We start from the raw sequence: 22,812 nt of genomic DNA, 5'->3' as shown, positions 1-22,812 counted from the left end.
AACTCCCCTTTTATTACATATAAGTCACCTCTAAGGTAGACCCTAGGTAACCCATAGGGCAGGGTGCTACGTAGGTAAAAGGCAGGACATATACCTGTGTGTTTTATATGTCCTGGTGTTGGAAAACTCCTAAATTCATTTTCTACTACTGTGTGCCCTGATCCTTTCATGGGCTAGCATTAGGGCTACCCTCAAATACTGTTTGAATGATAGGTTCTGATCAGAAAAGGGTAAATAGGTCATGTTTAGTATGACCAGAATGGTAATAGAAAATCCTGCTTATTGGTGAGGTTGGATTTTATATTACTATTTGAGAAATGCCACCTTTAGAAAGTGAGCATTTCTCTGCACTTAAATTCCATCTGTGCCCTTCAGCCTGTCTCCAATCAACTTCTGGGCTGGTTGACAGCTTCCTTGTGCATTTCACTCCAGACAACTACAAACAAAGGATACTCAGTCATAACTGCACATATCTTCATACTGAAAGGGTCTTCCTGGGTTGGAAGGGTGGAGGGGCCTGACACTTACATTTCAAAGGCTAGTGGCCTGCCCTCACACAATGGACTGCCAAGTCCTCTACTGGGACCCTGGCAGACCGACCTGTACTGAAAGGGGACATTGTGCACTTCAAAACCACTCTTTGAAGTCTCCGCCACTTCAAAGGTATTTTGGGGTATATAAACTGGGTCCCGGACCCCACCAAATCAGACACTTCTGGACTTTAACCTTCAACCTGCCAAGAGGAGCTGCCTGGCTGCCCAAAGGACTCACCTGGACTGCTTTGCTATGAAGGACTGCTGCCTTGCTTTTTCCCTGCTGCCTTGCTGGCCTCTGACTTTGCTGAGAAGTGCTCTCCAAGGGCTTGGATTGAGCTTGCCTCCTGTTTCTAAAGTCTCAGGATGAAAAAGACTTCCTCTCTTCAAGGAAACTCCTTGTGCACCGAAACTCGACATACAGCCTGCCAGAAACGGCGCACAGCCTGCCCTGAGGTGAGAAAATCACCACACCGCCGAACCGGAACAACGCAGTCCAACTTCCTGAATGAAGATCGACACAGCGCCTACGTTGTGACCTGAGCTTCGACGCACAACCCTACCGGATCGATGCACAGTCGAGCCGGAACAACGTAGCCTGACTTCCTGAGTGAAGAATCGACGCAGCGACTTCCTTGCAACAGAAACTCAGATGCATCACCCACCGGATCGACGCAGCACCTGTGACTTCATCCCGAACACCCAGAATTTCCACGCATTGTCCCTGGGCTTCAAAAGAACCCTGCATCGCAGGAAGGACCCAAGACTGCGGCCGAAGTCGACGCAAAGCCCTTGCAGTGTGGGAAGAAACAACACATTGTATGTACTGCACTGGGAAATCAGACACACACCTTATTTTTTCCACGCATTTTCTCTGTAGTCTCCGTGCATGTAATTTTGACGCCAACCAGGTACTTTGTGCAGACACGTGACATCTGTTGATTTTTTAAGACGTAAGACTCTTCTTAACATTGCAAAAGTGAGATTTCAACTTGTGCTTATTGAACCCTTATAGTTTTTTACCTCAATTTATCCAGATAAATATCTTATATTTTGCCAAACCTGTGTGGTGGATCTTTGTGATGTTTTCACCGTGTTATTTCATGGTTTATTGCGCATATACTTTACACATTGCCTTCCAAGTTAAGCCTGACTGCTCAGTGCCAAGCTACCAGAGGGGAGGCACAGGATAATTTGGATTGTGTGTGACTTACTGGGACTAGGGTTGTGGTTCCTATCTGGACAAAGGTGAATACCGCTGCCAACTAGAGACCCCATTTTTAACAACTAGGAACTTACAGGTAAGTTAAAAACATTAATTAGGTGAATAACCAATTGGGAGATACTTGTAAGAGTCAGAACACAAGCACTGATGGCTACTTTGCAGATTATCAGTGTGCAGAGGCAAGAAATCAACAGCATCAGCAAAAACAATTGAGGTTATCATGCAAAAAGTAACATTTTTCTCCAGCAGTGAATAGCACTAGGGAGGGAGCCTCTTTTATCATATGAAGCCCTTTCAGCATGAAATCCTGTGCTCCTAGGATGAATTTGCAAGCCTAAAAAACCCTTCCCTTTTCATAGGGACACCACCCCGTACCACAAACTGTCTCTTCTCACAGTTCCAACTTCAATGATCAGACATCAGGACTGGGTGGGAACCTGTGGGAGGACATCTTTATAGTCCTCAGGTGTGGAATGTTACTGCTCTCTACCTGCCCCACACTGTGGCCTTCTGAGGTGATGTAGTATGCTCTTTCTGGAACACCCATCAGCACGAGAACATGGATCTTGATTATGATTAGTGTGCAGTCTCTTTTAGTCTTCATTGTTCATTCCGCCAGGACCCAGGTTTCAGGCTTCATATACAATGTAGGTAGTGCAGATATATGAAGAGACCCAGTGTTGGGCCCCCTAATGAAGCCAGTCAGTCACTTAGCCACCATCTCCTCAACTTCATATTTGGCTGCTACAACCCATTTGCAAGTTTATTGCTACATTTTTGGTAGTACATCTAAGCATTGAAAAAAGGTGGGACAAAAACTGCTGGATTGAGAGGGAGAGGTGAGTGATTATGCTGGCCTGCAGCCTGCTGATTTTGTTACTGGAGGCTGATACTGCAGCACTGCTCCAAAACCGTCCCCCAACCATCCAGCCTCCCAATGAAATGCCGGATGGTAAGAAGGTCAATCCAGCTTGAGAAGGACCTGTCAGGCATTAGAAAGCCCTTAAGAAGATGTGTATATGGGAACGTGGTAAATGTCAGCAGTTGCATTAAAAAAAAAAAGGCAAAGAAAGAGAGAAAGGAGCTTCTGGAAGAGATAAGTTGTTATAAAACAGTATCAAGACATGGAGAAAAATTAGTCAACAAGGTAGTTAGAAAACCTCACAAGGAATGCATGAATGTGACCAAAACTCACTGTTCGTCTCTCCTAATAAAGATTACTGTGAGAATGAATTACTATCAATCCGCTTCTTACCCAGGCACTTCTCTGTTTCTGTTTACCTTACTTTATTGAAATCTGTTGTTGATATGACATTGCAGTGTTTAATTGCATCTTTGGTCATAAATGTTGTATTTTTGTTTCACCTCAACATGCAGTTATTTCAACCAATAGCCACGGAGTTGCCGTTCTGTTAAATAATAATACAAATATGGATTGATAACGATAATAGGCAAGGCCGGCTTTAGCGCTGGTGGAGACCTGTGCGACAGGTTTTGTTGGTGTCCCCCCTACCTCATGACCAGCTCCTCGGATTCACGCACTACCACCCGGGAAATGTCCCCCTCGTCTCTCCATTTTACATACATTCATTTGTCTTAAAGCGCTTGTGAATGCTAACTTTACTAATCCACTCAGCTCTCCACACAGAACACTAGATCTGTTCTTTGCAGCAGGCACATTGACCCTCTACTCTACTTTATGGCTAGTAAAAGCTGCCGCTAGACAAAACTCTCATCTCTCTCACTAACAGGAACATTAATCACAAGAGGTATATTGACATTTTAATTCCTTCCTGAAGGCAAGACGCACAAGGAAATTTTCAGCGGCTGCTTTTAAATTGCAAGTTTCATAAGTTATCTCTAAACAAAGCGCCCACCTGAGGTCAGCGCCCCCAATCCAGGTCAGCACCTGGTGCGGCAGCACCGCTCGCACCGACCTAAAGCCGGCCCTGATAATAGGTGTGGCCCGGACAAGCTGGTGTGAATGATTGCATTTAAAAAAAAAAAAAAAAAAAATTGTACGGCTAGCGCATACCATGAAAACAGAATAAATAAAACATACTTCCTGCCTTCCTTGATATGATCACCATATGCTTACAATTAAAAGTTGTTTAAAAATAATTAACCGTCAAACATAAGTATTACAGATAAATACATTAAGGTCTTTATGCAACAGGTAAAGAAACCCTTTAATTTTAATGGACATCACGGGAAAATATTATCCTTCTTAACACTTTGAAAAGGTACTGGTAACCTTGAATTACACTAACCTGAAGGGAAAGGGGTAGCTTCGAAAACGCTATTACGAATACATGAGTACTTATTCACAGTACAGAAGTCCTACTGCATATAATCATGCATGCCTAGTGAATGGGCCACATAGTTTAAATACACAAGGATGACAACAAATAAAAAGTTAAAAAAATTGAGAGAATGCATTGCCAAACTATTGACCAAAAAATCCTGCCACCGATTCTCTTTAGGCGGAGGTGTATATAATGCAAGACATAATGCACTCCATGACAGTGAAGGAGAACAATGGCTACAACTGGCTGATTCACAGCCGCATGCTGTATAAGTGGTGCACGGAAGCAAATTGTGAACCTTAATTGAACAGATTTCAATTAATATAGACAACTGACCCAAAGACTCTCTGTGTATATTTAGATGTTTTTTCAGGTTTGTTTATTACATGAGATTGAAGAGACCTAGGGGCAGATTTAAGAAAAGTGGTGCTGAAACCAGTGAAGCACCACTTTTCTTTCACCCCTTAGAGCCCCTCTAACGCCACCATCTAAAATATGGCGCACCATGGCGGTAGTTAGGGGAACTAGCATCAGCATTTTTTATGCTAATTCGGTGCTTTACAGGATTAGCGTAAAAAATGTTGATGCTAATCCTGCAAAGCCCATTGAGGTTCATAGTAAACAATGGTGGGCCTCCTTTTGACATCTGTTCAGAGCAGGAGTTAAAAAGTGCCCAAAAAAATGACACCAAGAAATCTCTTAGATTTCTTTGCGCCATTTTTTTCACCCCTCCCCTCCCCCCCAACATCAGGAGAACGCCCCCTTTACATACAGTATGCCTGGTGCAGGCATAATGTAGTGCAAAGAGTTACAAAGTGGCATATTGCGTGCATTGTGCCACTTTATAAATCTGGCACAGCGATTTTGGCCTCGTTGGGCCACATTAGCGTTTTAAAAAAGTACGCTAATGTGGAGCAAGGAGGCGCTTGGGGCTCTTAAATCTGCCCCTTATGCTATTTCTAGACCAGAGCTAAAAAGAGACGAGTTCTTCACTTAAAGAAGTAGCAGGCAGCAATTACACACCTATATCAGTTGAATTTCATGGATCAAGTTATTTAGTGCAAAGAATTTCCTCTACTAAAACTGTGACAGAGCACTGTATGCATCAATAAACACCATGGTCATCATTACACTGAGGTTTATTCTATAAAATATCAGGGATAAAAGAGAGCTACGAGAAACACAGCCGAAATACGTTACTTTTTTTGAAGTAACTGCAGTTAATAGTGTGGGCACTGGAGCGGTAGAGAAATAGTTTCTGGAACATTCCTGTACATAATGCTTTGCTGAACTGGTGCTTTCACAAACTAATAAACTGTCATACTGCAAGGCTGAACTGCGCTGAACCCCGAATAGCTCGGTGACGGTTACACAATGGAGGCCTGCCAGCGCAGTCTCATACGCTGAGTACAGTCAGCCATAATATAAACAGTTACGCATATATCACTGTGGTCGGATAAATATTCATGTGATTGATTGATGACGTTAGTACGCATCAGTAAAGATAAGAGAGCTGGCTTAAGGTCTCGTGGCACCTCAGTGTCTGCAGGCGTTTGATTAAAGAAACGTGACCCTCCCGCGCCCTGCGCTTTCTACTGCCCCCTTCACACCCACACACATTTCAAGTTTCCAGACTAGTCAATGGCGCCCGGAAAGTTAATTTCTTTTCTAGCACGTGTTGATTAATACATAACTAAACATGCAGATTGTAGCATTTGTACCTAAGGCTCAGTGTTTACTTTGACAGGGCATATGAGACAGTAAACTCAGGTCCTTTGAACTGCTGTGTAAAATGTACAAACGTGCCAAGCTTGTTCGAACCGCCTACTTTTAAAAGACTTATAATGTGAAAATATTGATAACAATGATACATACTGTATGCGCACTTCTATTTAAAATGCGAAATGTTTTATTCTAATTTAGAGTACGCATGCACACAGTACCAACCTGAAAGGTGCAGGTTTGTCAGACAGGCACCTACTGAGTAGAAATGCACGTGGCATTTATGCACAGTGGAAAAACTGATGGTAGACTAACTGTTGATATCAAGGATTAGTAGCAGGAGGACCAATTCTTTATCTGTTTCCAAGCTGTTCTCAAGTGAAATAGGCGACCCTCCTTCTGGAAAGAGTCTCCAGGTATCAAAACAACAGTCACAGAAGTTCCCTTGGAAGTAGTGCCAATAGTTGTACAAGGGAAAAGTCACGTGGCAACTAATAGGAGTTATTCCAAACTTCAGCTAATCATAAAGTATTGATAGGGTGTCAGCAGTCGCACAGTACAGGCCTCTGACTGTGTAACCAATGATTTTTGCAAAACTACACCTTTTCTTCCTGGGTGTTGAGTACCTGGCACTACTTTTTACGCCCCTTTGGAGTTTGCTGATATAAATTGGAATGATTTTACGTTTTGTTTTAAGTTCTTCTTGTTCTTTATTTTTCTCAAATATGTCCCTTCAGTAGAAATCTTATATGATTCTCTAGTTTCAGTTCATTACAGCATTTTCCAGAGGCGGCTCCTCTGCCATGGCGGAGTGCTGCTCCCCACCCCCGTGAGCAACAGCAGCTGCAATCCTTTAACCCCTCGGGTGCCTTAGACACAATGGTTACGTCCAAGTAGGTGCCCTTGGGAGAAGCGTTAGCGTTCCCTCTGGGGTCCTCGCACCCTCCTCCCCTAGGCAAGGATGGAAGGGGAATCGCTTCCCCTTCCACCCCTACCCCTCCCCCTCTCCCTGACCCCCCATTGTGTCTGATGACGTCAGCTTGCGATCGTGCACTGACCTCGTCAGAGGCCTGTTCCCCGCTCTAAGCTCAGCTTTCAGCACCGATCGGAGGAGAAATGCTTTTGCATTTCTCCTCCAATCATGTTGAGGGGCAGAGAAAGGCATCAAAGGCAGCAGAAATGCCCACTAGAGGGAGTTTTGATTTTTTTTTATTTGTATGCATAAGGGGAGCGGTCCCTTGGGCAAAGGCTGCTCCCCAGGGGTGCAAATTATTTTTATGCAATTTCTGCCCCCCTGGGGGCAGATCAGCCTATTACAATTAGGCTGATCTGCCCCCAGGGGGACAGAAACCGCTAGACACTAGGGATAATTGTATTTTGTTCATTAATTTTTTTATATGTGGAGAGCGACCCCTTAGGCAAGGGTCGCTCCCCAGGGGGAAAAATTACTCTTAGGCCATTTCTGCCCCCCTTGGGGGCAGATCGGCCAATTTTTATTAGGCCAGTCTGCCCCCAAGAGGGGCAGAAACCACTAGACACCAAGGATGTTTAAAAAAAAAATATCATTGAAAGAGCAGAGTGCCCCTTGGGCAAGGGCCACTCCCCAGGGGGGTAAACTATTTTTAGGCCTTTTCTTCCCCCCCACGGGGCAGATCAGACAATTATAATTAGACAGATCTGCTCCCCGGGGGGGGGGCAAGAAACCCCTAGACACCAGGAATATATATGTATTTTTTGTTTACTTTATTTTTTTATATATGGGGAGTGATCCCTTAGGCAAGGGTCATACCCCTGGGGGCAAATTCATTAAGGCCCCGCCAGGGAACGTCCCTAGGCACTGGAGATTTTTTTTTTTTGCACCTATTTCACGCAAGGGGGGTGACCCCTTAGGCAAGGGTCGCTCCCCTGTTGGGGGACAAATTTATTTTAGGTCATTTGTGCTCCCCTGGGGGGCAGATCGGTCTATTTCTATTAGGCTAATCTCCCCCTGGGGGGGGGGGCAGAAACCACTTAGGCACCAGGGACTGGTGTGTGTGTATGTGTGTGTTTTGTTTAGGGGGCAGCCCCTTGAGCAAGGGTTGCTGACCATGGGGGAACATGATTTTGGGCCATATCTGCTCCTCTTGGGGGGAGATCGGCCTATTGTTGGAAGGCCCATCTGCCCCCAAGGGTGGCAGAAAGTCCAGCAGAGACCAGGGAAGATTTGTTTTCCAAAATAAGAGGGTGGGGGTATGGCCATACCACCACCCTAAATAAATGGGGCCAAAGTACCCCCGATCCACACCCCGAGGGCAGAAAGTCTACTAAATGCCAGGGAATTAAACAAAAATAGTGTGGTGGTGGCTACCAACCAGTATGGGCCTGGTTATGCCCCCACTCCAACTTAAGGGGTTGACAGTCTTTCAGCTCTCTCCCCGCACACTAAAACATCTTATCCCATGGCAACCAAGAGGACATTTGATTATTTTGGGTTTTGGTTTTACATTTGGGCCATGAGAGTTTAGCTAACTCTCAAAATCGTCCCACTTGAAATGGTGAGGGCTGCACTTTTTGGACTTTGGGACGCTGCCATGTAGAAAAATCCACAAGACCTAGACACATCTGAAAACTAAACATCTGGGTGAGTCCAGGGTGATATGCTTCACATGCACCCCGCACCATTTTCTCACCCACAATGCCCTGCAAACCTCCAACTTTGCTGGAAATCATAAATTTGTCCACATTTTTGTGATGGAACCTTCTGGAATCTGCAGGAATTCCCAAAATTCCTACCACCCAGCATTGTCTCAATGTGCCCCACTTGTCAGCTTAAAACTGTTTTTTTTTCAAACTGCCCTTTTGGACCCGCATTGGTTACTCCTCAATTTCAACATGTTTTGGGTTATTCCCTGTCACAGGCACGTGGCCCACCTACACAAGTGAGTAATCATTTTTACCGGGAGACTGAGGGGAACATTGGGTGGTAGGAAATTTGCCCTGGTGAGGTGATCCCACACAGAAGTGTGGGAAAAATTAGATTTTTTAGCTAAATTTGAGGTTTGCTGAGGATTCTGGGTAAGAAAACACTGTGGATACACGCAAATCACACCTCCCTGGACTCCCTCGGGGTGTCTAGTTTTCAGAAATGTCTGGGTTTGGTAGGTTTCCCTGTATGGCTGCTGAGCCCACGACCAAAAAGGCAGGAGCCCCCTGCAAAAATAGGTAGTTATGCATTTGATAATTTTTGATGTGTCCACATAGTATTTTGGGGCATTTCCTTTCAAGGGCACTAGGCCTACCCACACAAGTGAAGTACCATTTCTATTGGTAGACTTGGGGGAAAGTTGGGTGGAAGGAAATCTGTGGCTCTTCTCACATTCCAGAACATTCTGTCACCAAAATGTGAGGAAAAGTGTTTTTGTGGCCACATTTTGAGGTTTTCAATGGATTCTGGGTAACAGAACCTGGTGAGAGCCCCACAAGTCACCCCATCTTGGATTCCCCTAGGTGTCTAGTTTTAAAAAAATGCACAGCTTTGGCAGGGTTCTTAAGGTGCCAGCTGAGCAAGAGGCCAAAATCCACAGCTAGGCACTTTCCAAAAAACAGCTCTGTTTTCTTTGGGAAAAAGTGATGTGTCCATGTTGTGTTTTGGGGCATTTCCTGTCGCGGGTGCTAGACTTACACACACAAGTGAGGTACCATTTTTATTGGGAGACTTAGGAGAATGCTGGGTGGAAGGGAATTTGTGGATTTCCAGAACTTTTTGTCACCAAAATGTGAGGAAAAAGTGTTTTTTAGGCCCAATTCTGAAGTTTGCAAAGGATTCTGGGTAACAGAACCTGGTGAGAGCCCCCCAAGTCACCCCATCTTGGATTCTCCTAGGTGTCTAATTTTATAAAATGCACAGGTTTGGTAGGTCTCCTTAGGTGCCAGGTGAGCTACAGGACAAAATCCGTAGCTAGGCACGTTCCAAAAAACAGCTGTTTCCTTTGGGAAAATGTGATGTGTTCACGTTGTGTTTTGGGGCATTTCCTGTCGCGGGTGCTAGGCCTACCCACACAAGTGAGGTACCAGTTTTATAGGGAGACTTGGGGGAACGCTGTGTGGAAGGACATTTGTGGCTCCTCTCAGATTCCAGAACTTTCTGTCACTAAAAAGAACCTAGTGAGAGCTCCACAAGTCACCCCATCCTGGATTCCCCTAGGTGTCTAGTTTTAAAAAAAAGCACAGGTTTGGTAGGTTTCCCTAGATGCCGGCTGAGCTAGAGGGCAACATCTACAGCTAGGGACTTTGCGTTTCCTGTCGCGAGGATTAGGCCTATCCACGCAAGTGAGGTACCATTTTTATCAGTAGGGTTGGGGGAACACAGAAAAGCAAAACAGGTGTTATTGCCCCTTGTCTTTCTCTACATTTTCTCCTTCCAAATGTAAGTCAGTGTGTAAAAAAGACATCTATTTTTGAAATGCCCTGTAATTCACATGCAAGTATGGGCACCCCGGAATTCAGAGATGTGCAAATAACCACTGCTTCTCAACACCTTATCTTATGCCCATTTTGGAAATACAAATGTTTTCTTCATACCTATTTTTCACTCTTTATATTTCAGCAAATGAATTGCTGTATACCTGGAACAGAATGAAAACTCATGACAAGATGCATCTCATTTATTGGCACTGTGTACCTAGGGTTCTTGATGAACTAACAAGCCCTATATATCACTGCAACCAGAAGAGTCCAGCAGATATAACGGTATATTGCTTTAAAAAATCTGACTTCGCAGGAAAAAGTAACCGAGTTAAACGTGGAAAGAAATGGCAGTTTTTTTACCTCAATTTCAATATGTTTTTAGTTCTTCTGTTATTTTCTGTAGGAAAACCTCATAGGATCTATACAAATTACCCCTTGCTGAATTCAGAATTTTGTCTACCTTTCGGAAATGTTTATCTTTCTGGGATCCAGCATTGGTTTCACACCCATTTCTGTCACTAACTGGAAGAAGGCTGATAGCACAAAAAATAGTAAAAATGGGTATGTCCCAGTAAAATGCTAAAACTGTATTGAAAAATTTGGTTTTCTGATTCAAGTCTGCCTGTTTCTGAAAGCTGGGAAGATGGTGATTTTAGCACCGCAAACCCTTTGTTGATGCCATTCTGCAGCCCTTCTTTCCAATTTTGTGGAAAAAACTAATTTATTTTGGCTAATTTCTTGATCTCCTCAAGGGGAACCCACAAACTCTGGGTACCTCTAGAATCCCTAGGATGTTGGAAAAAAAGGATGCAAATTTGACGTGGGTAGCTTATGTGGACAAAACGTTATGAGGGCCTAAGCGCGGACTGCCCTAAATAGCCAATAAAAGGTCTGGCACCTTAGGGGAAAAGGCCTGGCAGCGAAGGGTTTACCAAACAAACAATAATCAACTATGTTTATTATCATTTTGTTGTTAAAGGATACTGGGCCATGGGTGATGACAGGGATGAGGGGGAGTACCCTGTGCACTCCCCTCAGTGCTCATGTGTGTTTGATCGGCTGTCTTGGGCCGGCCCTACACACATGAGCACTGTGGTACTGTGTTGCTGGGATGGAGAGAGCAGACACTGGCTCCCAGTCTGCCTGTGAGCCCCCTGACTGGGCGCTACGGCCAATACTGACGCTGCTCTGAGCAGCATCAGGATTGGTTGCAGGGCAGGCTGGGAGCCTGTGCCTGCCTGCACTGACCAGGAAAGAGGAGTGGTGCGGCAGAACAGGTATGTTTTTAATAATTTTTTAAGTGTTTTTGTCCCTCCCCACCGTGTGCCGCCCTGCCCCTTTACCACTCAGCGAGCCACAACTGTAATTTTCATGCTGCAGTCCCCAATTAATTTTGAGCTTCAAAGAGCTTGTGCTTAGAGGGTTACAGACATATGATCTGTATCCATACCTGGGTTGTTTTGAAAGTTTCACTGTGATCCTCGGGTTGGGTTCTCCAATAGAATGCCTTGGTGAACCATGTCACCGATGGCAGTAGTAGTCGTAAAATTATTTTGTATGATTAATCAAAATCGTTACAAAGGGAGATATTCCCCAATAAAAGAGAAGTTACAATGAATCATAAATATCATGTTAATTAAAATGGCAAATAAATGTAGTACACCAAAAAAATGTGCTTTTAAAAATAGAAAAGTACAAAGAGGAGTGGAAGATAATGGACACATCGTCAGTAATTATCTTTCTAAGAAAAGGCAAAGTGCAAAAAAGGCAGATTAAATAACTTGTTTCATGCATTGAGATGACTACTGAAGAGGACCTGTTATCATTGCTAACCCATGGTCACTAAGATGCTCTAAAAAGACCCTCAAGCGGGGTGCCTAAATTCAATATGGTGCCAACAGAAAGCAGTCTAAACAAGCAACTGCAATGCAGTGGGTCTTGCATTTGCTTGAGTTAGAGCTAATAGCGTTGTAAATTCCTAACTGGACTTTTCTTGCCACATAAATGAAAAATGAAAAGTAAAACAGTTGTCATACGTGAGCTGGTTCAAAGCACCATGGTCGCCATGAGCATGAGCGAGAAGGAGGCACACAAAAGGAAAAAGAAGTTTGCTTGCAGTCAAACGTATTGGCAAAAGTGCAATTATCCATGTACCAGGGTCGATGGCCAAGGCGGTAACAAAACTGCCCCAAGGAGGGACAAACGTAAAGCATTTACCAATGATAACAAAAGTTTTTTGAAAGGCAAGCCCATGATGAGTGATAGTGATAGTGATAGGTGTGCGGTGGGCGTGGTTAAAAGCCCACAGATAGATTACAACAGGTCAGACTGCTTGTGCGTTTGACCTAAAAAGAAGAAATCCAGGAACATTTTTTTGGTTTACATTTCGCTCAGGCTTTGCCACTGTGACATAGGATACCATAATTATTTCTTTTTGGTCAATCAACTGCATCTGTATTATGGGGCTTGTAGCTTTGTTCTCAACAATTTCACTATAGGCTCCAAACTCCAGCATATAAACTTATGTTGGCTAAAATACCAGAATTGACCACTTGTTAGCTCTTTTTTCAAAATTTTACAAAGTCATCTTGTCTGCTGTTTGAGAAATTTTACAGTTGTCTTGTCCACTGTTTTAAAAATTTTACAAAGTCGATTGCTTCATTTGAAAAAAATGCTCCTTTCAAGTATAAATCCAGAAGTAAACCCTGCCCATATATCTTGTAGGGGGTTGACCTTTTCACTCTCATTTTTCACTAAAATAATCATTGAAAATATGAATTGTTTTTTTAGGGTTGAGCCTGCAAGTGCATGTGCTAGCACATGCATCTCGCATGCAAGACAGTATTGTGTTCAGTAAAAGGCTTGGAACCCACCTGTCGCTCACCATTTGTTGGTTTGTGTGGCACTCTTTTTTGCAGCCTTGTAATTCATCAAGGCATGTCTGGCATCATTTCCATTCCTCTATGTGGAGCAGGGATCAAGCACTAATCAATTTCCACTTAATTAGTGCCCGTCCGCTGCTCCCAACATGATCGAGGTACTATTTTGTTATTTTAAGTTGCAGTGCCCTGCAAACAGAAGGTTTGTGACTGGCAAAAGAACGCCCAGCAGGACAAACAAAATTGCAAATTTTTATTTTTCTAAATTTAACTTTCTTTTATTACGTAAAGTTGTATTTTCTCAGTTTCTGCTCATCTTTTCTTTTGTTTTTGCTCTTGGACGGTGTTGTCAAAAGATTACAATTAACGTGTTTGAAATATGCAAGACCTATTGCATTACAAATGCTTCTCTTGTGTGTAGTGAAAAATATTATAATGAATTTCTGAATCAATGAATCAAGGTACAACATTGAAAGCTGCAGCACACCTTTCCCTAACACAGATAAAAAACAAAAAAATTCTTTCACACATAAAGGACAGGTAGTACACAGGTCGCTAACACACTAAAGAGGCGTTAAATGACTTTTCTACGATTTCCATAAGCATACAAGTAGTATAAAACACCTACATTCAATTAGTCATATAGGATGATGAATGCTCACCTACCTAGTGTGGTATGCTTCAATAGTGGGTTCCATATTGTAATTGTAATTGTAATAGTATTTATATAGTGCTTACGACTCCTGACGAGGCGTCAAAGCACTTTTCAGTGACTAGCACCCTACTCCAGAACCCAAAAGGAATTAATGGTGGATTAGTATAGGGAAAAATGACTACGGTTTTAATATTATTATGAGTTAATTTGAGCTGCGGATATGTGAGTTTGTTAGTTGAATTGACTGGAATAATGGAGGGAGGGAGGAGGGACGAATCCAAAAGTGTTAATTGGGAGTTTATAGTAAGAGGATTTAGTCTTGCAATGAGTAAAGGGGGGATGGAGGAGGGAAGAGTCTGTGGAAAGGGTTAGAGAGATCATAGTAGCAGGAGGGATTTTGGATGAGTTAAAAGGGAGATAGATGAGGGAGAATTAAGTAGGGTTGTTTGAGAGATCATGGTAATAAACTGAGGTTTGGGTGAGTTAGATGTGGAAGAGGAGGGAAGAGCTTAGGCAGGGTTATTTAGGAGATGAAAGTAGAATGGATTTGGGATGAGTCAAAGTGGGAATGGAGGATAGATTGATAGACGGTGATGGGTAGATGAAGTAAAGCTTACAAGAGAGCAAAAATATAATATTTTTATTTATAGATTTTTAAAATATATATATATATATATATATATATATATTCATTTTTATCATTATTTTTATTAAATTTATTTATTCTTTAATATTATTTATTTATATATATATATATATATATATATATATATATATATATATATATATATATATATATATATATATATATATATATATAATATTTTAGATTTATCTATAATTTGAATTTTAGTTATAGATTTTATTTTATTTTTATTTAATGTGTTTCTCTAGTACAGTAAGACTAGAGTAATAAATAAATAAATATGTAGGTACATAGTAAGGGAATATATGTCCAAGGAATATAATAATGGTTATAATATGAGAAGAAAAGTAGTATTGTACAAAAACAGACTTTCAAGATTTGTAATATTTGAAGTTGATTAATAAGTGTACTTTTCTAACAGTTATTTATCTTTACTCAGTTTTTAAATAGCCAAATACCTATGATAATAAACAATTGATCTGTGTGATACAAAATGAGAGCAGGGATTCATAAGTATCTAATATAACAACATATCTAGGAGCTATGCAATTAAGCAATACTGAAGACTACACCATTGTTTTAAAGACTATAAGGATGCATTATGGACATTGAAGTATTATACGCTAATTGGCACGTGACTGAATGATATTTAAGCACCTATGGTAACTTGCAATCACCTGTGAACAAGGCAACAATGCCGAAACGCGTCAGGAAAGTGATCTCTGCTGCCAGTATTATTGAGAAATAAACGTGTGGCTTACATGGAATCGGGGCTCCTGCACTTTGTTTGTTTTTTGGATCAATTTCACGGGATTCTCCGTTCCCGTGTTGTGGAGCCGCCCTGCAGAGTTGGAGGCCCTCTTTAACGGAGTTTGCAGTGTGGACTATTTACTTAGGTGGCATGACTCGCTCGCCTCTGTTAAAGAAAGAAAAGGATTTAACCTATTATAATGTTTACAGAGGTGAGAAAGGGCGAAGTAAGAGGGATTCACCTCGTTTTCACGTTCCTGTTCTCCACTTGTTAAAGAGACTATTCATGGCAGTGAGTATAAAGAAATGCGAGTTGCTAAAAATCATATATAATGGAGTGCACGTGGCCACTTTATGAACAGGAATATTTGGCACCTTTAAATATGCAATTAGAAACTGTGGATATATATATATATATATATATATATATATATATATATAGATCTATATATAGATCTATATATATATCTATATATAGATCTATATATATTTATACATACATACATACACACAAACACACATGAATACACACACATATATGTACATACATATACACATATTTAAACCATGAGTAAATATACATTGATTAAACAGGTTTAAAGAGTATGTGTGTAGTTTATTGTTATGACATAGTAGCGATACATATTTTCTAAAGAACTATATATATCTAGAATATACAATAATCAGATAAAAAATATTTATCAGCACAGGCATATTCAGTCCATAGCTGTTTGAATATGGTGGTTATGAAGGAAAGAGCCAACTCTTGAGTAGGCTTCTGAAGACAAGATAGTTATCTATGGATCTTATAGTTGGGGGTAATGAGTTCCATTGTTTGGCTGCTTGAACTGAGAAGGATGTACCACTTATAGTCTTTTTTTTGTATGGTGGTGTTCTAAGGCGGGGTGCCAATCCTGAGGGCAGGTTTCTTTGTTGAATATATTTGGTTATTTTGTTTCTGATAAAAGGCGGTCCTGTTCCATGTATTGTTTTGTGGGTGATACAAAGCAGCTTGATGGTGGATATTCTGGCAACGGGTAACCAATGTAGTGCTCTCAAGGCAGGGGAGATGTGGGCTTGGGGCTTTACATGTAATAGTAGCCTGGCAGGGGAGTTCTAAATATGTTGTCGTTTTTTCATAATAGATAGAGATGATCCATGGTAGAGGCCATTGGCATAATCCAGTTTGGATAGTACAAGCGAGATAGTAGCCTGCACCTTGTGTGGATATCCGAGGTGGGGAAGATGCGTCGAAGAGTCTTCAATGTGATGAAGCTTGTTCGAGCTAGTTTGTCCACTTGGGTATTCATTGTTAACTTGGAGTCCATGGTGATTCCAAGGTTTTTAACTTCCTTGGATAATTGAGGAGGTGGTCCGAGATCGTCAGGCCAGGAGCACAGTGGGCCATAATTTTTCCAGTCACCACATATGAGTATTTATGTTTTGGAGGCATTTAGTTTGAGATGGCTCCAAGTCATCCACTGATCAACGGTTTTGAGGTAACTGAAGATTAGTGATTTTTCAATGTTTTTGGGGCATTCTAATTTAAGTAGTATTTGTGTGTCATCTGCATAGTTGTAGCTTTTGAGATGAAAATCATTGATCGGTTCTGGTAATGAAATCATGTAGATGTTGAAAAGCAAAGGTGAGATTCCTGCTTTTGTGAGGTAGGGTTTGTTCCAGAAGGGGAGACAATAGATGATATTAATTCTTTTTTTGAAGGTAGGATGTAATCCAGTCGAGAGCAGTCCCTTCTATGCCGGCTTTGTGGAGTTTTTGAATTAGGGTGTCATGGTCAACTGTATCAAAGGCAGCCGAGAGGTCCAAGAGAAGTAGTGTATCAACTGCATTGCGGTCGACTGTATTTTAAGATCATCCCAGATTGCTATGAGTGCCGACACAGTGCCTCTTCCTGGGCACAATCCAGTTTGGTAGTCTGAAAGTATAGAATTGTCTTCAATGAATTGTGACATCTGGGTGAATGCTGCTCTTTCTATCAGTTTCCCAGGAAAGGGCCATTTGTGATTGGTCTGTAGTTGTTGGGGTCTCGCGGGTCTAGGTTTGTTTTCTTCGGTCATATGTTTGCCTTTTTCAGGTCTACAGGAAAAGTTCCTGTAGTTAAAGAGTTGTTGATGATTCTTCTTGCATTGGAAAGCAATCAAGAATAATACTGTTCACTAGTTGTGCAATCTCCTAGTTATGTGTTCGCTAGATGGGGTGGGGTTAAGTCACTGATGTCCACTTTTATGTTCTGTCAGACGAATAATTAAAATTGTTTGTGAATTACCAAAAATTTGTTTATTGGCGTTTCCCTACCACAAGATTAAAATCCAGAGGGTTGAAAAATGGACTCTACTTCTCTTTTCCTTGGTATGTTTTGGGGAGCACTTACGTCCCATTGGGGTCAGGCATGTTCCACTAGAATATAGGCTTCTCACATCAAATATTGCAAAAAACTCCCTGCTTTCTATTGCATGTTCAACAGCTTCAAAAGCGATGTGGCATGGGCCATGGGGCAAATTTCCATAGGCCCCATTCCTTAAAGAAGCCCAGCAATGTGCTACTGGCGAGGATGTCTGCACACCCAGCAGGTTTCACAGGGTGAGTCCCTGTAATCATAACCTGTGCTATGAATTAGGCCATGCCTATGTTGCCAAGTCACACTCACAGCTGATCTGGTGTGGTAAGAAGGAGTGCATAGACCTTGAGACCCCGAACCACACTCCCAACACCAAAGCATCACCTGTTTCACTACCAGTGCCAATAGGGTAGTGATAGTGAGGCAGTGGTGGCCAAGTCCCATAATTGTTTGCAGACATGTCTGTGTTGCATCTTGTCTCGAAAAGCAGAGCTATGGATGCTAAGAAAATCTCTCAGTTCATCCTGGATCTTATGCCCTTGTGAAAGTGGGATGACTGCCACTCTACTTACAGATGAGGGTCAAACTTTGACATAAAAAATATATGCTAGATTGTTTTACCTTAGCGCCTTCGATTATAGTATTGTACTGAGTAGCTTGTATAGAAATAGCGAATCACATGCTTTTTGCCATGACAGTTTTATTAGTGATTCAAGAGGCAAGCAGGTTGTCTTGTTTCTCATATATAAGTCTTTCTTTTTTTATAAATGGAGCAACATTATAGTCTATTAACCCATATACAAGAGAGATTGTTGTACAGTATGCATCTGAAGTGCATTATGTGAAGGTGCTCTTAGAATTGATGATCATGTAAAAGAGGCCCAGGGAAGAAAAGGGTCTAGGGCCACATTAACTTTTACGTCTGGAAGCCAGAATTGAAACCAGGTATCCGATTAGACATAGTTCAGTTCAAATCCCGGATGCTAATCATATTTGGTTCAGTTTGAAAACTTTATTCGGCAAATACAAAATAGCCATAAAAGTACATAGAAATAAATAACTAAAACATTCAACACAACCTCATCCTGATTCATAATACAAATACAGAATGGCTAAAAATTTATTTTTATTAAGCATATTCAAGCAGGTACGACTTGAAAGTCCCATAGTTATAATTCAAAATCATAGCATAATCATAAAAGTCAAAGCAGTAGTACAACACTTATACTGGGTTTTAATACACTTCTTATATAAAATTGTACTACTCTAATAGTTCATGGAGATGTTTTGATTCATTGAGCTTCAGGTTTCGATTCAAATCTTAATCAGAGCTGAGGATGAAGAGGTCTTTCCCCACACAAAATGAAACTTTCTAATGGCCCCATTCCTCTGTGCATACAAAAGTTCTTTAGCTTGAACTGATCCCATTTTTTTACCTCAGAGATCATATGATGAAGGTTGTGGGTTCTTCCATTGTTGCAATATCAAAGATTTTGCTATCAATGTTACTATAAAAAATTACTGTAAGTGCCCCCATTGGATCTGGTGTTAATGTCATCTGGAGTGTCAAACTTATTGATCGAAAATTTTAGTCCCAAAAGTTTGTGACTAGAGGACAGAGATAGCAGGCATAAAGCCAATCTCCAACCTCGCGATGGCAACGGAAGCAGTTGCTTGAAATAGATGGCACCATCTTAATAAGTTGTGCGGGGTATGATAAAACATCCACTTCGGAAAGTATTAAATTCTTCTGAAATTTGCGCCTCCTAGAACTTTAGCGGAATATCTATTGTAGAGCTTCCAAGTCTGGAGATGCATTGCACAGAACATAGCTGCTGCTATTCTGTTTAGTGCAGGAGGAAGAACTTTAGCTGACAATTCTTCTAAGAGGATACTATACCAATTGCCAAGACCTGTCCATTTCTGCACTGACAAAGCCTGTGTAACTCTAAAAGTGAATGATTTGACTGGATACTGACCTGCCGAACCTAGTGATTGGATGAAGTGGCGTATTTATCAATAAGAAAAGCATAGTCCTCCAGGGATATCTGGATTGCTAATTTTAACTTGTGCCCAAGTTATGACACTATCCCCAGATTGGAAATCCTGTTTTTTTTCCAACCCCTGATTTTCCCAGTCATTTAGAGCTTTAGTAGCAAGGAGGAGCCCAAATGCAGCCGCTTCTCTTAAAGAGATAATTGGATGAAACTAAGTAAAATGATACTTTTGTTGGAGTTCCAAACCTCTGTACCAAAGGAGATTGGGGATCTTGTTTCTTGTGCGTTTCGGAAGCCATGGCATTTTAAGAAAATGAGAAATACGGATGTTGTTTTCAAAGTTTATCTGTTTCAAGTGGAAATGTGAGGCAGCATGATATATAGAGGCAGCTCTTACTATCCAGTCTATGTAAGTTGCCTCGTAATATTTTTTAAAATGGGGTAATGCTAGGCCCCCATCGTCTAGAGTCAGCTGTACTGCCTCCAACCAAGTACGAGATTTCTTTTCGCCCAGATAAACTCCTGTACCATTACATCAAGATCCTTGACAACTTTTTGTGGAACTTTGATCATAACATTGAAAAATATGAACAAAAGTAAAGGTAGTATCATCATTTTTATCAAGGCAACAACACCAATTATTGTTAAAGGTGAACTCTGCCATTTGCCATGAGAGTCTGTGCTTTCTTAAGAGTAAGGAGATAGTTCGACGAGTAGAGATCAGACATATTTTGACTTACTTAGATGCTTAGATATCTAACAGGATGGGGAGTCCGATAGTTAATTCGCATCTCGACTGGTAGGACAGAGTCTTGAGCATTAAAAAGCAACGCCTCTATTTGGATTCATTGATCCGATAGCCTCCCAAGTTGTAGAACGCTTGTATTTTACTGAAAGCCTTCTCGATATTCATTGCGTCAGCCTCACGATACAAGACTGCATCATCCACGAAAAGTTTGAGCTTGTGTGCACCCGGCACGGGAGGCTTTATAGCACTATCCTGCCTTAGAGCAGAATGCAGTGGTTCTGTAAAAAGGGCAAAAAGTACAGGAGACAATGGGCATTCATGTCAAGTCCCACGCCGTATCGAAATCTTGCCAACTACTTGTGAATTAACTAGGATATTGGCTTCCGCCCCTTGATGGAGATTAGAGAAAAGTTACACTATTTCTTCAGGGAATTCAAATTTTCGGAGGTTTGGAAAAAGAAGCTTCCATTGTACAAAGTCAAAAGCTTTCTCTGCATCTACCATTATTATGGCTGCTTTGCTTTTGTTTGAGGAATAATAATCTATTACCTTAATCAAAAAATTTGTGTTAGTTGGAATAAATCTTCCTGGGAGAAAGCCACACTGATCATGATGAATAAGACCCTGGGTTGTTCTCTAGGTTTGCTTTCTTAAGGAAGCTGACAATGGTCACCCATGTGGATGAGCTGGGTGTTTCTTCTCCCTTGAGTATTGCATTAAAGAGAATACCTAAATGCTGCGTTCTGCTCTGAGAGGCTTCTGCTAGAAGGCCATCTTCGCCGTCCACCATTTGGAGAATTTGTAATGGCTTCTACTACCTCTTGCTCAGTAATTGGCTGCAGTAGTGCAGATTGGAACTCATGGTCAAGAGTCGGTAGAGAAACTAATGCGAGATATTTGTCAATAAGCTTGTTACATGTGTCTGACTCAGGGGTATATATTTTTGTATAATGTGTTAGAAAGAGCTTCCCAATCTCTGTGGACTGGTCCACAATGCACCTCTGTGACTTGTCAAATATGATTTTGATTAAAGAAGCATTCTACAGTTTTTTAATATATTGTGCCAAAAATCTACCTACATGCTCACTCTCTTTGTAATGTTGCTGAAAACATGTTTTATGGTTAATTTTCTCCGGCTCTAAAACAAATTCTTCAGCTGAGTTTTGACTTTTTGAAGACAAGACCACGAATTAGGATCACTTAGTACCTGATGCGCACACGTTGCAAGGTTAAGCTCCTGCTGAAGGCTGTTAGCTTTTTCCTTCTTTATCTTTCTAAGAGAGGCATTAAAGACTATAGCTTCCTTTCTAACATATGCTTTACATTACTCCAGATGGCAAAAATAGAAGCAGTTGCTTCGTTTCTAGCTAAAAACTAATTAACTGATCTTTTAAGAGAAGAAATCCAGCCTTCGTTAGTAAGTAAGGATTTATCTAAGGACCATCTAGGTCTTTCTCGATGCTGATAACCGGAAGATAGTTGAAATACTAGAACAGAATGATCAGAGAAAGAGTTGGATATAATGTTGGAGCCAATTTGATCCCAAGCATGGGATACTAAGATAAAGTCAATCCTTGATGCTGAATTGAACCTTTTGGAAAAACAAGTATAACATTGATCTTGTGGATGCTCCAGCTGCCAAGGATCCTGCAGGCCCTGATCCCGCATAAATTTTGACAAGAAACAATTAGCTTGTGGCTTGTTATGTGAGCGGTTTCTATGGGAGGCGTCTAGGTTCATGCCTTGGATTATATTGAAATTGCCACCAACTACCAAAAGACCAGGAAGTGTACATAAAAGATTATATAGACTTTGCAGAGGTGATTTAATCTTCTACGGGGCCTTAAAAGCTTGCAACGTGCACTAATTGCCTTCCCACCTTCAATCAATCAATCAATCAAAGAGATTTATAAAGCGCGCTACTCACCCTTGAGGGTCTCAAGGCGCTGGGGGTACGGGGAGAGGGAAGGGGCTGGGAGGATCACTGTTCGAAAAGCCAGGTCTTGAGGCTCTTCCTGAAAAGAAGTAGGTTTTGGGTCTTGCGGAGGTGGGTTGGGAGGGAGTTCCAGGCTTTGGGTGCTAGGTAGGAGAAGGATCTGCCCCCGGTGGTGGTGTGTTTGATGCGGGGGACAGAGGCGAGGGAGAGGTCGGCTGAGCGGAGGTTGCGTGTGGGCTTGTGGAAGGTGACTCTTTCGTTGAGGTAGGTAGGGCCTGTATTGTGGAGTGATTTGTGTGCGAGGATGAGGACCTTAAAGGTGATCCTTTTGTCTATGGGGGGCCAGTGGAGGGATTTGAGGTGTGGTGAGATGTGTTCGTGTCAGGGGAGGTTGAGGATGAGTCGTGCTACTGAGTTCTGGATGTGCTGCAGTTTGCGCTTGAGTTTTAGTGTGGTGCCAGCGTAGAGGGTGTTTCCATAGTCAAGTCTGCTGCTGATGAGTGCGTGAGTGACAGTTTTTCTGGTCTCTGTGGGGATCCACTTGAAAGTTTTTTTCAGTATGTGGAGTGTGTTGAAGCAGGAGGAGGTGAGAGCGTTGATTTGTTGGGTC

This window comes from Pleurodeles waltl, chromosome 1_1 (assembly GCF_031143425.1).
Source record: "Pleurodeles waltl isolate 20211129_DDA chromosome 1_1, aPleWal1.hap1.20221129, whole genome shotgun sequence".
NCBI lineage: Eukaryota > Metazoa > Chordata > Amphibia > Caudata > Salamandridae > Pleurodeles > Pleurodeles waltl.
This window is presented reverse-complemented; position numbering follows the sequence as displayed.